The sequence below is a fragment of the Juglans microcarpa x Juglans regia genome, chromosome 1D (genome assembly GCF_004785595.1).
Source record: "Juglans microcarpa x Juglans regia isolate MS1-56 chromosome 1D, Jm3101_v1.0, whole genome shotgun sequence".
NCBI classification, from domain to species: domain Eukaryota; kingdom Viridiplantae; phylum Streptophyta; class Magnoliopsida; order Fagales; family Juglandaceae; genus Juglans; species Juglans microcarpa x Juglans regia.
In genome coordinates, this window is record NC_054594.1 from 38,644,166 (window position 1) to 38,663,643 (window position 19,478).

The 19,478-nt window shown below is 32.3% G+C and overlaps 1 long non-coding RNA gene and 2 pseudogenes across 2 annotated transcripts; 2 read left to right on the plus strand and 1 right to left on the minus strand.

The window, feature by feature from the left end:
• The first annotated feature begins 501 nt into the window (after positions 1–501).
• On the plus strand, positions 502–17,847 carry LOC121242952 (annotated as a pseudogene).
• LOC121242961 lies at positions 5,258–8,816 on the plus strand (annotated as a pseudogene).
• LOC121242968 lies at positions 5,903–15,418 on the minus strand. 2 transcript variants are annotated; one of them, XR_005936026.1, is made up of 3 exons: positions 14,823–15,418; positions 9,249–9,252; positions 5,903–5,915 (listed from the first exon to the last, which is right to left on the minus strand). It is a non-coding gene; the product is annotated as an uncharacterized LOC121242968 (long non-coding RNA). The 2 variants fall into 2 exon arrangements; XR_005936028.1 differs by lacking the exon at positions 5,903–5,915 and adding an exon at positions 7,439–7,449.
• Positions 17,848–19,478: the final 1,631 nt, after the last annotated feature.

Genomic DNA, 19,478 nt, shown 5'->3' on the forward strand with positions numbered 1-19,478 from the left:
AAAATTGATATGGGTCCGTCATCGATCCGTCTATTATTAACGACAGACCCATTATTTGGTCACTAAAAGCCAGAAAGTAGGCAACGGCCGCCCACGGGAAGGAGTATTTACGGGTGCACTCAAATCTCAATCATGCATGCATCGACTCATTAATAATGATAGTAATAATGGAGTCCAATTAATTCCAGAGGCCATTACTCTGTGTAGTGGCCCGCTGCCCTTCCCTCTCATGCCCTGCACAGCACAGTCGTTGGAGTTGAAAATATGATCAGCGACTGTCGGGAAAGAGATCATCATCATCATCATCGACTATAAGACTGTGACTTTGGGACCTTGGCATCCCAAAAAAAAAAATAGTGGATAATTAGCGTATTTGCAGGAGAATATCTTTTTTTTTTTTTTTGTGTGTATTTGGCAGGGTACGAAGGCTAGCTACTATACTTGGGACATAGAATGGTCACCTTCACGGCCGCCTTATCGAGCACTGCTCCTTTGAGAATTATGGTGGAGAATCGCCAAATGACCCAGATCGATATCCCAAGAGTTAAACTGGGCAGCCGAGGATTGGAGGTACGTCATTTTTAATTATTTTTATCTCGTTTTGTTCTCACGACCTCCTCCGTATTGTCTTTTTAAATTAATATTACTTTTTATTTTAAATTTTATCATGTCAATAATTTTGACCAATAAGATACATTTTCAATAAAATTAATTTCTTAAACGAGAAATTAGAATTTATATAAAATACAAAATCCAAATAATATTTTTCTTTTTATATATGCTCTTTCTAAATAAAAATGACAGAGATCGAGATTAAACTCTTCTACGATGATCATGTGATCATAACATGATGGGATAGTTTCCGAAAAAGGAACTGGACGGACGACATGGCCTGGAATTGCAATTTGCAGATACTCGATCTCTTAAAATTAGGTACAAATTTGGACCGTAATCGGAAACCAGCTCGATCGACTTAAAACAGATCATAGCTACCACCTTTAGCAAAATATAGCTTAATTAATTACTACCTAATTCGATCATTCAAGGAATTAGTTCATGCAAGCAGTAGTACTACCACTGAAAGTGGATATATATATATATATATATATATGTATATATAGGAATTGAAATTATTGATCGAGTTCTATATATGTCAAAGAACTACTAGGCAAATTCCATGCAGCAGAAAGTTTAATTTTGTCTTGATGGGATTAATTAATGTTCTTTGCGCGCTGCACAGGTTTCTAGATTGGGATTTGGATGCGTTGGATTATCGGGACTGTACAAAGCTCCTCTTTCTCACGAGGCTGGAGGTGCAGTTATTCAGGAAGCATTCGATAGGGGCATCACCTTCTTTGATACAGCAGATCTGTATGGCCATAATTTTGATAATGAAATCATGGTTGGCAAGGTATACTACGTACTGCTTAATATTCTTTTCGAAGTTCGAACCTAAATTAATATATATTGTTTAGAAAAAAAAAATATATTATCATTTTTGCATTATTGTGGCGGACCTGCATCGATCTTTTGCATGCATGTACATATGAAATATCATGCAATATTTTATTTTAATTAGTGTACGTACTCAATTGTCATTATGTATGTATATATGTGCAATTTCAGGCCTTAAAACAGCTTCCTCGAGAAAAAATTCAAGTGGCTACAAAATTTGGAGTGGTGAAGTTGGAGGGGAATCGATACGGGCAATATGGGGTAAGGGGCAGCCCAGAATACATAAGAGAATGCTGTGAAGCCAGTCTTAAGAGGCTTCAGGTGGACTATATCGATATCTACTACCCACATCGCATTGACGTTACAGTGCCAATCGAGGATACAGTAATTAAATTAGTTTTACAAAATGAATTAATATTAGCTACAATTTATATTATTCTAATATTATATTATTTACTGATTCAATTTATTAATTCGATCTTGACATATATATAAATATATATACGTATGTCTGCTTTGTTAATTAATGGAAGGTAGGTGAGCTTAAGAAGCTGGTGGAGGAAGGAAAGATAAAACATATTGGGTTATCAGAAGCAAATGCAGACACAATAAGGAGAGTCCATGCAGTTCATCCCATCACTGCCGTACAAATGGAGGGTCCGCGACATCGAAGATGAGATTGTTCCAGTTTGCCGGTTTGTTAATATACTAGTGGATCCAAATTGAGGTTACATATTGACTGTGCTCACATGCCAACATTGCTTAATATCTCGATATAGCCACTAATCCCCGGCTACCACTAGTTGCGAGCTTGCAGGAAGTACTAGTTGCTTTCCCATTTTCTCCAATTCAGAAAGATAACAAAGATGTTTCTCACTAAGGTAAGGCCTTTCGCTCTATACATGTATTTGGACCTAATGGCTCCATCATACACAGACACACACACCATATATAGGAAGAGTTGCATGGGGCGGGCGGCAGTACTTATCGAATATAAGCTGGGAAGAGAATGAGATGGTACTTTATATTCGGTAAGTAACCCCCCAACAAATTTGCAACAATAGTGCAATAGATAATCAAAAGCCAAATTAATGAATAGGAATTGGGAAAAAGGATGATCGATATTCAACATTACGTATGCACCGCTTGCGCCATTCAATGAGAGCCACAAAGCTAGCTTGCTGCCTGCAGGTAGGTCTCTTGGATTGGTACTGCATTCATTCAACTTTTGCACAGGTGTAAAATATGAGTACTGTTATGGGAAAGCTTTTCGGGTCTAACATGATCACGGTGATGACAGATCATACTTACACTAAAAGGAGAATAAAAAACCATATATATATATATATATATTTATTCTACTCATGAGCAACACCCTACACTACCACACACACCTGCTAAGTAAAATAATTCTTTTTTTTTTTTCTCAATAGTTGTGCTATGTAGACAGTTGAGTAGAATTTTTCATATATATAAATTTAATTAATTAAATATATGTGGCTCACGCTTATAATTAATTTGTCATTTGCCATGCTAGCTATAGCCAGCAAGCTAGGACCCTTGTTAATTAGTCTCTCCTTTTTTTTTTAGCAAGAGTTATAAGGCAGATTAATCCAAGCTGCCAATTGAATTGGGATCTATTTATATATAGAGTGGGGCTACTATGCCGCCCCACTCTTACCGTTAGGTGTACTGCTCAGTTATTTTTTTTTCATATTTTTTTAATATATTTAAAAATAAAAAAAATACGTTAATATACTTAAAATTACTTTTTTAATCACTAATTAAAAAAAAAATTGACCAACAATTGAACGGTAAAAATGGGGCGGCACAATAGTTTTACTCTTATATATAATTTTATTAATTCGTCCTTTCTTGTCTATCCTACCAGCTTGTGTGGACCAGAACCCTTCAGACCTAACTCTATCCTCCATCTCTCAAAAAATTATCTTCTAGTGTTGCATGGTTCGTTGAATAACAGTAGTAGTACGTACTGATCTATAGAGGACCGTCATGATCAGTCAATTATATATAATTAACTCTTGGACCACATTTTTTACTATTTTAGAAACTCCAAAAAAAAAAAAAAAATTGTTTTCTAGTTTTTTGGCTTTCAAATAGCTTTAAGCGCTCATCAAAATTATAGGCAGCTCACGTACGGAGTTGTTAACTTACACTGTTACACAGAGTACCAATATCGATAAGAATTGACCCGATCGATCAAAACCCAATAACATGTACAAAACCCCGTCCCTATTAATTTCCTTTCTCGGAAAGGAACTATTCATGTATTTTATATATGTTCATTTCCTCCGGGCTATCACACATGATCAATTTTCGACTCACTACTCACAAGTAGCAGTACTACTCCAACTACGTACGTACATGATTACAATTCTTTGTTTAGATTTGAAGATAAGTTAAGATGAATTGTTAATAGTAGTGAGATAGATTATGAATAGTAGTGAGATTTGTGAGTTAAAATTGATGAATAGTAATGAATAATAATGAGATAAGTTGAGATGAATTGTAAATCCAAACCGGACCTTAATATATCTGGCCAATTCTTCATCGGCGGTATACTGCATGGCTCCTTCGCCCACGGTTTACTGCTCGTTTTTAGGGTGGAATGGCGTGAGGGTGGGTAAAACTATTTTTCACATGCATGAAACATCGACAGTTATCAGTAGTACTTTTTGACAGTTTTTGTGGTATATCGATCAAACGTTAAGTTTGTTAACTTCTAAAAAAGTACTGTGTATTTTTCCAAAGTTATTGGCCGAGGCTATATAAATTATTTAAGTACGTACTTATATATATATATATATATGTTTGTGTGTGTGTGTGTTTGACAGAAGATAAGTCTTTTTGTTCTACATTAATTTGCTAATTATGGAGTTAATGGCTTTGGTTCAACCGTTCAAGTGACACCCACATGCATCCACCATCCATGCATGCATGTTGCCTAGCTAAGAGCATCACAATTACAATCAATTGCAATCATTTGATCTCATTTGGCTATGTATATATGCACATCTAACTTTAAATTCATATATATATATATATATATATATATATATGTTGCATGGAGAATCATTTTCTATACTTCCTCTTAGATCGATAAGTGTGGAAGATAACAATGGATGGTAGCATATTTTTTTCTAATGCATTGTTTAAGAGGGAAGATTCTGATGTGATGACCCGAGCTAGCCAGTATATATATATATATATATATATATATATATATATATATATATATATATATCTGATTACTGATAATATTTTACGTACACATGTTGCTCCAATAAATGATTTTGTTTTCTTCTTTAGGGGCTTTCTTTCATGAAGAATACAATATATAGCGAGTACTAGATCTACATGATCGGTCTTACCACGCACGTGATTTTGTAATGCTCATTATATCCATTTCATTTTTTCATATATATATATTAATATATAATATGCATGCTTACCCGCGATCGAGTGCATTTTTTCCTAATTTATTTATATGGACACAGAGATTAAATATTATGAGCTAGGAAGTATAAATAATAGACTAATTAATTACCCTAGCTAGCTAGCTTGGAGATTAATAAGATGTAGCCATGCATGTGCCGGGTTTGATCACTCAGTACGGATATGTGTAACTCGAATTCATTATCATATTAGGTTAAAATTAAGCTCTCCTCTAAATAACTGATTAATGGCTGAATTACCGATAAAAAGCCTCTCGTACGCACGCCTTCTCTATAAAAACCTGGCAAGCTTCGTACCTAGGTGTATCATCTGATCAGTAGTTATCTAGCTTTCTACACAAATCTCTCTATCTCTATCTCTTTCTCTCTTCTCTTCTCTGATCTCTGATCCACAAAAATGGATAAGAAACCATGCAACTCATCCCAAGATGCTGAAGTGAGAAAAGGGCCATGGACCATGGAAGAAGACATGATTCTGATCAATTATATTGCAAATCACGGTGAAGGAGTATGGAACACCCTAGCCAAATCTGCCGGTAATTAAACCGCTAGCTAATTCACTATATACAAATATCTTGGGGAATTTGAAATTACTTTCGTTTTAGCAGCAGTATTAACCCAGCTAGCTTGTGATCAGTACTATGGAGTATGAGTTTGATTTTAGCAATTATCCTGCATGCTGATCATCTAGGTCTCAAACGTACCGGAAAGAGTTGCCGGCTCCGTTGGCTAAACTATCTTCGACCTGACGTTCGAAGAGGTAATATTACACCCGAAGAAGAGCTCTTGATTGTGGAACTGCACGCTAAGTGGGGAAACAGGTGCGTTCTGTTGCAAATTATAATCACAAGTACATATATATATATATATGTATTTGGTCTGTTTTATATATATATATATATATATGTATGTATGTATGCATGTTAAATTTTACAACAGCAAGCCTCCAACCCTTGCTAGCTAGCTTTCTTTATTATTTCTGAACTACAAAGGTCAAAGCTGGAGATCAACTTCGATCGATTTCTTCTACAGTACTTGTTTTGACTAATCATACGTACAACTCGGTGACTGTCCGTCAGATCAGAGAGATTTTTGCAGTGCCTTTGCAAGATCTTTTCCTGAATTTCCTATGTGCCAATTATCTGGTTTTCTTGATTTTAGTATCTTAATAATTATATACTATATTTTATTACCAAGCTAAGTAAGCTTACGATTTCATCCGTATGGAAGCTGGACGATCGAGAGGTTTTTTCTTAAAATAGTTTGTGCCTTTCCCTTCGATCTGCAATTTTCACTTTAGGTGTTATAATATCATGTATATGATGGAGTAATCGAGGCATATCATCTCAAGTATATATGCAGTAGACATGCATACAAATAAGAGATTCTCCTTAATTAGATCTATCAGTACCTTTTGGAGTCTTTTTTTCTTAATTAATTATCGGCCGGCCAATCTTTTTTTTTTTTTTTTTAAACCCTATATCTACATCTAAGACGACATCTTTTTAAAGAAAAATTATGTTCTTAAAAGTAATATGTTTATATTATATAATTTGATTTGAAAGATAAATTTTAAAATTTAAATCTTATAAATCAAATCTTGCCATTTAGATGATAATATGGATGATTATGTACTCTACACACTGACTTAAAAATAGAATAATATAAATCAAGCATGAAGTTGACAATTAGTACTATATATATATATATATATATCACTAGGGTAATTTAACTAATTATAGATTAATTAATTAGGGTGCATAGAGGATATATATATATATATATATATATATATATATATATATATCTCCATCCCCACTCCATTCCAAAAGTTTACAAATTCTTGAAAAAAAATAAAAGACAACCAAATTTGTACACCCTAAAAAGCTAATAAATGATTAGTTAATTAGTTATCTAAAATTATATACTAAAAGGCAATCAAAGATCTAGAAATACTTACAATATTACAGGTGTGAATCAGTAATTATATATATATATATATATATAGGATGTTGATCAGAACCCTGGCCAAATAGATTGATCAGCAATATAATTTGTTTCCTCTTTAAGCCGAACCCATATCAATTGGTCACATGTTACCGACGGTCGCTTTCAGAAGAAAAATAAATTCTCTGAGGTAGACAGCCATCATGTATTCTTAATTTTCCATTCTTCATGACTACGTATAATGGCATGCATGGGCCCCAGTGATTCAAGGCGAAAGGATGTGATCTTCGACGCTCTCATAAGTCAGTGGATGGGTAAAGAGATCTAGAAGAGAACTTGATGTTCTATAATTACCACATGCAGCCATGCTTCCCCAAAAAGTGATAGAGATCTGGTTCAAAGAAAAAGATATATATACATATATATATATAGATATATTCCCTAGAACTGTTTTCCTTATTTTATGATATTTCACCAAAATCTTTTCATTAATTTGTTCAAATTTTCCTGACCCAACCATGCACATGCACACCCGATCGAAAATGACGAAAAAAATTCATTTTTTTCTAAACTGTTTTGGAGAAAATGAAGATCGCTATATACGTACCTTAAAGAATTAATATTCTAGCTTTGATACACGTCCTGCATCCTTAATGTCTGTATATACTGGACAGATCAGGTGGTGCATAATCTAGATCATAGGCATGAACAGTTTCATAACTAAATACTAAAACTTCAAAAGAAAAACTGGGGGAACAAATAAAAGGGAAGAAGAAGAAGAAGAAGAACAAGAGAAAGAAGTTGAACATAGTTTCTCTATCGTGCACGAGCCATTCAGAAATTACTTGGTTCATGAGTGGTGAGCCCTAGCTGCAAAGCAAGGGCCGGGACAGCTCCATCCGATAGAGCTGGAAATTAATTCTAGTTTTCCTTATATAAAGTCTAACAAATGCACGGAGGAATTAGGTTTTGAAGCGTACATATATATATGGATCGGAACATATGGTTTGGAATAAGTCTCTTTAATAAATCAGTAGGTTGCATTGCTATCTATAACATTTGTTTCTAGAATCAACAAGAGGATCATTTTTGTTTGCTCGATTATATATATTCGTACATGTTAATTATGGAATTATAATTTCTATAAGTCCCGCATGCATTATCACCAAAATCAAGTGATCTTGATCTGATGAATCTTGGATCACATTAATTAAATAGCTATATATAATATTATAGCCAGCAACTTTCTCATGATCATCGAGTACCATACTTTCGGCAGCTTTCTAGCTATTACATGCATGCATGATGATTTTGCTAATTCAAGATTTTAAGATGTTTTTGTCGAATCATACATATATGCTAGCTAGCTGCATGTTTTTCTGTACTGAAATCGTGACAGATTAATCTCATGATTAGATAATTAATTAAGATAATCATCAAATGGCTGTATAACTATTATATATGTCCCTTATAAGTTATAGCTGTCTTTTGCGAGTTACTTGCTAAATTAAAGCAGGTGGTAAAAAATTGCTAAGCATCTTCCTGGAAGAACTGACAATGAAATAAAGAACTACTGGAGGACCAGAATCCAAAAGCATATCAAGCAAGCAGAGAATTTATATGGGCAGAGTAGTTCTTCTGTAGTCATGAATGACCAAACTGGAAGCTCAATTAGCCAAGTGTCTGCAGTAGGCAGCATGGACGTCGTTGACCCGCTGGAAACCTACTCTCCGCCATCACTCCAAACAAATATGGATCAGCCTATTCCAGCACCTCATTTACCCGCTCCTGAATCCATTAATGACAACTATTATTGGAGCATGGAGGACATCTGGTCCATGCAACTATTTGGTGGGGATTAAACAGTACAAGTAGTATAACAAATTTATTATATATTGTGACCCAAATTCTTATTTAAACTTCGATGATCAATCGGTATTTTACGTGCGTACGTATATGCAAATATATATATATATATTATGGTTTGTAATATATATATAGGATCCTATATATACTTCTCGATCCTCTCTTATGACATGAGTATCTTGCTCTGATCTTAATTTCTTTATCAACATAGATGAAGGATCACAGTCGATCGACCAATGACAATGACTTGATCTTTTTGTGTTTACTTTTTGAGGTAACACAGACAAAGAGTACTTGATTCCCATATCTTAGTAGACATCGATGTGATGTCCCTTTCGCAAATCTTCTCTCCATGAGGTACCCTAGAAAGTCATATATATATATATATATATATATATATATATATATATACCTAACCATAATATTATGTGTGTAATTACGTATATACCACCTTGTATTAGTCTATGGTCGATCGGTTGATTATCAAAGACCCTTTGTATTTACATAACTAATCTATATTTTCCTGGCCTAGCTAGATATATAGTAGTACTATAAGATCACCGCATGTAATTTCTTACTGATGAGTTTAAATTATATATATTGATCAGCTATATATGTATGTACATATATAATTGCTTATAAAGTTCATGACCAGACACAAAGATCGATCGACATGCCTAAACACTTCACAAACTATATATCTAGCTTATTTGGGTTTGAATAGGAACTAGATATATTATATATGACATGACTTTCACTGTTTAATTAATATTTGGCAATTAACATTAAAGTACTCCAAAATCTTGATGAACTACATATAAACTGGTGGAGTAATGGCTAGTGGAGTACGCGGTGTAATATCGATCGATCTTATTGCTTCAGACATCGTATCAAGACAAAAGTGATTTTTAGTACTAGGATATATGATCATGATCAGCAGTACTGAGCTTGCCACGTACGTAGACATGAACACATGCAAAAAATATATATATATATATATATATATATATATATCGATATATAGTAGTACTTAATATAAACTGAAGCCATAGGGAATTTGACACGTAAGAAAGCTAGAAAACTATGCTTGTACGTACGTCATATTATATATTCCGTCTATGCTTTCCATGAATATACATTTTTGAGCATAGCCATTAGCCATCCATATATGATGTGTATATATATGCAAAATATATGAAGGCCTAACACTAACCTAATTCTAGCTAGCGAAAGCAGCGATCGAGCAAGCAGTGCTAGTGCTAGTACTGATAACGCTAGCCTAGCTAGGAAAATATAGGAAATCTTGGTTACTAAATTTGACCATAACGCTAGCCTAGCTAAGGCACCCCTTCAACATGCATGCAGCTGCATGCATTTAATATTAGAGTACTAGCTAGCTTGCTAGCTTTGACCTCGTGTATACGTACCGACAGCCTCAAGTACTTTTGTTCCAAAATTAATTACCTTACTCTCGAAGTTAGAAACAAATATTTCAGAGTTTGCGATCGTGCTAGCTAGGATCCTCGATCAAGCTGATCCACTTCCTCGGATTCTGTGGTACCGCTAATTTTGTATGGGAAAAAGTACACGATGATGGACAAAGTCTCAAGGCTTTCATTAATGTCATATGTTTTCAACCACATGTTTCGCGGAAAAAAAAAAAAAAGAAAGTCATTTCAATAGATATAACGGCCATGTGCAAGATAAGGAAAACACATGACGGGTCGGCCAATATTGAGTACTCATGGAAGCGTGCATGAAAATCGGTGCCAATATGCAGATAATTTTCTCCTATGATCGATCAGAGATACTGAGGCTGCATGCAATCTATAGTTGGTTGAAAAATGTAATTAATTAATTAATTTCTACCTATAATATTTAATTTTAAGAGAAAAAGGTGTCTATATATATATATATATATATATACTAGTAAAGGGCAAACACGTGCATTGCACGTGTGCCCAATTGCAAAAATATACAAAATATTTTTAAAAATAACATTTATGAAATGTAAAAATATGTAATAATAAGAAATAGATTAATATATATAATTATAAAATATAATAATTTTGTCTATATTTTAAGATTCTCATTGATCATAAAAAAATCATTTATTATTTGCAGAATATCTATAATTATAACATAAGAGTTTGCACGAACAGATTTACAATTACACAATTTTCTATTGCAGATGGAAAAGTGATTATTGAAGTTAATGTATTATCGTCATAATTACAAATATAAAGCAAGAGCTATCTCATAATTACATGAGAAAATATTTTATAAATACATTTACAATTACATATGAATTTCTTATAGCTACACATTATTAATAGATAATACGTTAAATTTGTTTTGGCGCAATTTTCTAAATTCATTCATAAATGCGCCCAAAACAATCATCCACTCTTTATCTTGAATTCTATTTGCAATGTTCTCTATGCTCTCCTGTAACGATAAAAACATATAAAAAAAAATTTCTTAAATATGGCTAAAAGTACAAATCTTACCTCCTCTACATATTGTACAATATCTGTTGTTGTACAATCAAAGATTCGTTCTACTATAGGATCAAAGGCTACTACTGCGATTGAGGCACTGCCATCGAATGCCTCTAAATAGACTCAAGATCTAGGAATAATAAATAAGTTATCACTTCTTGGTATTAGCAAATAGTATATTATAATTATGATGTAAAAATTATTAACTTCAAAATATCACGATGAATATTTACCTTGGTTGTGTAGTTATTAGTTCTTTGCAATTATAGCATAAAAACTCTTCATCTTTGTCGTATTCAGTGGTTTTGCTATAGTTTCCACATGATAAGTAGTAAAATGGTTGATGCAGATCAAATATTGTAAATCTCTAACCAGAAATGTTGATCACTGCATTAAAATTGGCAATTAAATGTATAAATAAAAGTTTAATGTTACCATATTAATTGAAGCTAATAAACTATCAATATCCTAAATCCAAACATATGAACTGTTCCAAACTGTTCCAAATTCACAACACAAAAATCACAAGTTTTCATTTTCTATTTCCATTTCATTAAGGCCAACCTCTAATCTCCATATTTCCAGAGAGGATAAAAAAAACAAGTGTAGAGAAGCTATTTCGACTGATCTAATAAAATGACTGATGTAATAAAATGGCTGATGTAAATCACACATCATAAATCTAACTTCGACCATGTATGTATTAAATGTATCGATAAAAGTTTAGTATTACTACATTAATTGAACCATAACAAACAATCAACATTCTAAATTTAACCACATACATTTTTTCAAATTCACAACACGCATTTAATAAATTCCTATCCTTCATCTCCATTTCATTCTCTGACGAACTTCCAATCTCTATATTTCAAAACAAGATAAGAAAACAATAACGTAAAAAAGTTAATCCAACCAAGAATGTCGATTGGTGCATTAAAACTGAACAATTAAATGCATCAACAAAAGTAAAGTATTATCACATTAATTCAACCGTAACAAATAATGAATATTTTACTAAATACAAGACCATGCACTGTTTCAAATCCACAATACACAATTTAGAAACATGCACTGTTTCAAATCCATAACACAATTTAGAAGTTCACATCCTCCATCTCCATTTCATCCCAACCAACCTCTAATCTCCATATTTCTTCAAATCCACAATACACAATTTAGAAACATGCACTGTTTCAAATCCACAACATACAATTTAGAAGTTCTCATTCTCCATCTCCATTTCATTTCAACCAACCTCCAATCTCCATATTTCAAAAAAAGATAAGAAAACAAAAGAAGCGAAAAAGATAAATCTTTATAAGAAATCAGAGATGATTTTAAACAATAAAATTATACCGTCATTGCTGGTATAGGCTTCAAGGCTTCGGCAATTTCTGATATTTTAATTAATGGATCGGTAAAACTGCTTGAAGTTGACGCACCTGACCTATTCAAATTTTTGGCAATTATTTCTTCAAGTAACGCATTGTTTTATTTTGCCCTGAACATTTGAATTGATAAATAAAGTATAACATTCAAATAAGAAGAAATACATATTAAATATATATGATAACATATTCACAGAGGTTAATGTATCGACAAAGGTTAATATAAAATTCATATTGCATTAAAATAACAAATATAATAAATCAATTTAAACACATAATTTACCATGTATGTAATGGAATGGTGGATGCAAGAAAGGGTTGAATGGTAAAAACACTTGTTGGTCGTGACGATAACGATAAGCCTACATTATAAACATGTATGAATAAATATACAAATGCAAGATAAATAATTAATAAGAATGTTAATATTAAGAAAAAATACCGTTATACGAAGAGAGACTGATTTTTGTCCCAAGAATAATTGACTTTTTCATAATAATATTACAAATTTCAGGGCACTCATCGTGAACAAATCTGTTCTACATTATAAAACGTAGAACCTTTAGACTACAAAAATTAAAAATAATGTTAGATTTACAATAATAAAATTATTATAAGATATTAAAGTAAAAATTCTATTAATGCAAAATTATATATATGCATATCTTGAATCGACCACGTATATGTCTTGCACCAATGATTTCCCATGGCTTGTGTTAACCGCTCGGGAAGAAAAATCATTCCACCGTTCTTTTAGGTAAAACCAGTTGGTGCATTATGTTTATAATATTAAATCAACCAGACATGAGGCATACATAAGCAGTGAGAAATAAAAAATGGAGCAATATCCAGGGTATAATTTTAAAAATACATCCAATTTTCGATATGTATTATAATGCCAAGTAAATCATAGCAACCAAACAGATCAGGAAGAGAAATAAAAAATGGGAAGGAGAGAATTCAACAAACCTTCAATGGGTTCAGTAGTTGGAGGATATGAGGAAAAAAAAAAAAAAACTTAATTATCTTGAAAAGATTTATCTAGCAGTACCTAAATTTTATAAATCTCAAACTTTACGCGATTACCCTCACATTCAAATTTATCTAGAAGATATAGTACCATTGTTTAACTTCCACTGTATCAAAAATTCGAAAGTAATACTTCTCCACTGCTACACAGGTATTATCAGGTAAACAAACTAATCTTCTCCGTCAAATAGTGCAACCACCAATATTTAAATTTGGGGGAAAAGAAAGAAATAAAAAAAAGGCGGTTACATATTTAACCGATTATGATAATACAAAAAGAAATTTGAAAAATTAGAGCAAACGCAAAAGATAAAGAACAAAAAGAAACTTACCTGTAAACCGGATCAGCGTCACCAGTGCTAGCTTCTAGAGCATGAACGAGGCAGAGAAGTGCGGAGAAGAGCAAAATCCCATGGAACCGAGCCATCTGATTCATTGAAAATGGAAGTCAACAGGAGAGAAAAAAGAAAAGCTCATAAGATTGCTTGAGCCTTGGTATGCGGCCCCGTGGCTACGTGGAATGGATTAAGATTGAGATCAGCTAGGGTTTTAAAACATCAAAGTTTTATAGAGTTTTGACGAGCAAAGAGGACACATCGAAATGCTTGGGCGATGATATGGAATTAGACAGTCAAAAACCCAAAAGAAAGAGAAACCTCAAGTAGATCTAATTTCTGGGTTTTCTTAGAAAATCACATAGGAAAAAGAAAGGAATGAGATAGTTAAAACAAAACAAAAAAAAAAAAAAAATGCAGAAAAGGAAAGAGGAGGGCAAAGCACACCGTTTCGTTTGACGTTGCATGACATCCGAGGTTTAGATCGCCAAAGGAGCCCTTCTCCTTCAGGTACTGACTCAGTAGGCTACATAGAGAAGCTTGCTTTCTCCGACCTCTTCTTGGAAAATTCAAAAAACGCCGGCGAGCTTGACATGATTTTAATTTCCCAGCAAAAGCAAGAAAACAAACAACTTGGATGCGAAAGGGGATGAACAAAAAATTAAAAAAACACCCGCACAAGAAAGAAGAACAGATTTAACATGCAACCGAGAAACCCAAATAAAAACTCCTTGAGAAAAAAAAAAAAAAACTCCTGCAAAAATAAAATTTTAGAATTTTACCCTTTTCTTCAATGGCAACAACAGAGAGACGAGGAACAACAAGAAAATAATAAAAAAGATTAGGAAAAAATATGATCGGCGTCATTTCTTGAAGCTTCTTTCAGAGATCGGCGGTGAGCTTTTGCTCCGTGCCTTTAGGTGTGTGAGCAGAAAAATGGAGAGAAATCGGTTGGGGAGAGCAGAGGAGGCGTGGGGGGGAGCAAAAAAACTGAAAAATGGAGAAAAAAATGCAGAGAAAAGAGAGGGGGTCTGAGTTGAGAGAGAAATATAGACCGCAACCAAAGAAGATGAAAGTCACTCTTATACCAAGCGGCAAGCGGTGAAGGCGGTGAGGAAAAAAATAAGCAAAATTCAGAATCTGATAAGAGGGTGAAAGCGGTGGAAAACAAAAAAAAATTAAAAATCATAGGAAAGGAGATTCGGAAGCAAAGAATGAGATTTCGAGAAGCTGAATGATCGAAGGCTCTCGAGAAGAAGATAAGAAAAAGCTCTCGAAAACTGAAGGATGGAAGGTTCTGGAGAAGAAGACAAGAAACCGAATTAGAAATGCACAGCGTGGGAAAACAAGACGAGATCAGGAAGACAGCCAAGGGACAAAATGGGAAGACGAATTGAAAAGCAGGGGCAAAATGGAAAAAAATAGTGAACGACACCTGCTTATTTGCACTTATTACATATAAGATATATTTATATATATGAGATGATCTAGATCGTCCTCGTCGTTGTCCTGTTCCTCTGTTTACTTTTTTCTTTTTCTTTTAGTTGGTACGTACGTACCTCATGATTTTACTAGTTAGTGGCATGGGCGGGCATGCAGGAAGCTGGGTATTGGAATAGTTGCATACAGCCCTCTTGGTAGTGGTTTCTTTGGTGGGAAGGCAGTTCTTGAGCGCTTGCCTACTGGAAGTGTACTGGTATATATGTTAACGTTATTGATCAGATGCATATATCGGATAAATATTTAGGCTCGAATCATCTCAAACATAAACTAATTATTGACGAAATTTACATTTCAACTTTTCATAAAAAAAACTAAACTCATTTTATCCTTAAAGAAATATATTATTATTCAGATGCTCAATTCAACCCATCTCAATATCCAAACGTAATGAAAAATGCTGCATCCATCGAGGATGCAGCACTATAAAAGTTGTCAATTCATATTTTATTATATTTTTTTACTTTATTATCAAGGAAATATTTTTAAAAGAGTTTGTAATTTTTTTTTCTTTTAAATATTTAAAAAGATTTAAAAAAAATTCTTGAAAAAAAATAAAAAATAAAAAGTGTATTTTACACATATCGATAGGAATCCTTGGTGACCCTAGAAGGACCTATTTTTAATAGAGTTTTACTACTTATCATCTCGATTCCCTTCATCCACGCACACACCACACTTATTTTTATTTTATTTAATTTTTTTTAGTTTTATTCCTCTTAAACTAATTGAGTTCTTTTACTCATCATTCACACACCACACATTTGGTTTAAGAAAATAAAATAAAAAATAATCTGTGGTATGTGGTCTGAAAATGATGAATATAATTTTTCTTTTTAATATGCGGTAATAAATTTCTGCTTTTTAATTAATTGCTACTCTTCTCGTTAGGATTTTTTATTTTTTTTACTTAGTGATTAATGAAGTATTTTTTATTGATGTTGTAATTTTTTTAAAAAAAATATTTAAAAATGTTAAAAAATACATATGAAAAAAGTAAAAAAAAAAAAAAAAAAAAACCCAAAATATACTAGCGGGAGCCCCCAGCACTGATTGTAGAGCCACCCAATATAAAATGTTTGCCTCTATTTGGATATATATGGAAAGTATTTCATCTTATCTTATCATTGCAATTTTCTAAAGTTTTCACATAAAATATAATCAATAATTTAATTTTTTTAAATCTTAAAATTATAATAATATTAAAAATTAATATTTTAATAATATTTTATTCAACTTTCAATTTTCATCTTTAACTTACTATCTAAAACGCACCATGATGGAATGAGCGAGACAATTGTTTTAAGGCAGGAATGTTAATTTAAAAGTCATATACATGATTCATGTTCTATTCACAGCCCATGTTTCCAAGGTTCAGTGGGGAGAATTTTGAGAAGAACAAGATTCTTTACAGCAAGCTTGCCAGTCTGGCTGAAAAGCATGCCTGCACTACTCCTCAACTAGCTTTGGCATGGCTTCTCCTTCAGGGCAAAGACATTATCCCAATCCCCGGTAATAATTTCTAGCCCTCTCTTTAATATAAAATTTCCATCTTTCTAATGCATAAATACAGGATTGCTTTTATTTAGTCTGTGCTTGTTTGTTTTAACTTAACAGTACTGGATCATATCTTCTTGTGCTGCAAACTGAAATCCCAATCACCATGCATCCAGTACCGTGATGTATCTCTGTTCCTAATTTTTTTTATGAGGGAGACACCACATTCTTTCTCAGCCTGTGCCTATATATAATATTCTCTTGAATTTGATTAATAAATATGGCTTTTAAACAGGTTAAGAGATTCTTGCTGAAATGGATGATTTTTACATTATTTTTACATTATTATATACGAGCCTATAACCTACACAATGTGCGGATTGTTGTGTATGAGGGAGAGAAATTTAGAGAGAGATCAAGTTTTATAGTGGAGAAATTTGAAACAGTTTAGAGGGCGTCTATTTGACGAAACAATATAAAGGTTGAAATAGTGTCTTTGGGTGGAGACTTAAATCGGTTTATATCTTTACATGTAAGAAAATAAATAAAATTTAAAAGTTAAAATGATTCATAGTGAAATATTGTTTTTAAAAGGATTATTACTCCATAAACATAACACTTCAAATTTAATAAGTAGAATGCTTATTTTTATGGGTAGAATGACACGTCGAAATTATATGATTTCGCATTTATATATAGTAATAGATGTTGTTGTTGAGATTGTGCAGGTACAACTAAAATTAAGAATCTGGATAACAACATTGGTTCTTTGACTGTAAAGCTCTCTGAAGACAATCGGAGAGAAATTTGTGAGGCGGTGCCCATTGATGAAGTTGTTGGCGAACGATAGATTTCTGTTCTTTCTCAATATGCTTGGAATTTGCAAATACAATATTATCAAGGTAAGGTAATCCTAAACACAAAGTACTGAAACTACCATAGAAGTAGAGCAAGAGTACTGATCCGTTCAAGCTGTAAAATTTCCATTTCTACTGATCTCTTTATGATTTCTCTGTGCATATGTATTCTGTTTGTTCAGGAACAATGAAGAAAAAGGAAAATGAAGTGTACGGAGTGAAGAAGAGTGCGACCGTGTACGAATTAAAAATTTTTCTGTTCTAAGATGAAGTTTGGTGTACGTAACCTGGTTTTCATAGAAATATCTTTTGTTATCTCTGATATTAGGCAATTTCAATTTGAAATTAATGGAGATTCGATCCTCAGTGTCTGTTGATATCTACATGGCGATTATTAGTTAGACTTTTTAATAGCATCCTCAATAAATTAGTTAAAAATTAAATCTATTACATACTTAACTATTAGACTCGGCCAAAATACCATCACAATAGATTAGCTAAAATCTAAATATTTAAACTTTAATTACAATGAACACCAAAATTAATTTCAAATTTGCTAGTTATGTTGTAGATACACCAAATATATATTTTATCAATTATTTCTCTCTAAACTTTCATGTATATATTCAAGTTGAACGAAAGTACTATTTTCAAGTGATATTTGGGGGACACGACTTCAAGTAAATTAACTACTTTTAAGGAAATATCTATATTTTCTAAGTAACTATTAATGCACGACTTCAGTTTACTCATAAAAAAAAAAACCATTAATGCACGACTTATGTGCTGAGGGGCCTCGCATGGTACTAGACCTTCTATTTTTTTTATTTAGAATATGATTACTAATTAACATATAATAGGTAAAAATATGATAAAATAAAATAAATTAATAATTTAAAAAATTAAATATTTATTTAATTATTAATTACTCATTACTATATAATGAATAAATGGATAATCTAATATAGAAATTTGATGGGAATAGGCAAATCAAAATTTATCTTATATTATTTTATTGTTATATAAAGAAAAAATAGTTAACTATTCTAATGTAAAGATTTATGTGAATGAAATAGTCAAAAGTCAAATCTATTTTACATTCATCAAAAATATTCTTTAACTTTGGTTAAACCATTAAGGATGCTCTAAATATATAATTAAGCTTATCATATTCCATTAATTAATTGGCTTGTACTTGTAATATAAACTGGACGGTCTAGGATGGAAATTTAAAACTAATTTGGAGTGAAAAAATCTACACAACCTCCACACATCACATTTTTTTTTAATTTTTTAATTTTATAAAATATTTAATATATAAATAATAAATAGAAGAATTGAATTAGTTTGAAAAAAATAAATTCAAAAAAAATTAAAAAAGAAAATTAAAAAAATTTTAAAATTTTAAAAAAATATGATGTGTGGAAGTTGAAAAGTTGAGTAACATTGATCTTTGGAGTCTGATGTTAAATACTTAAAAAAAGTAATTTGGGAGAAACATTACGAATAATCATGTGTTTAAGGGCAAATAGCTTCAACTAACCTTGTTTTAAAGCCAGAACTTCCAACCATTTTGAATTTAGGTTGGAATCAAACTGATACCAATCATGCTCTTTGTTTGTAC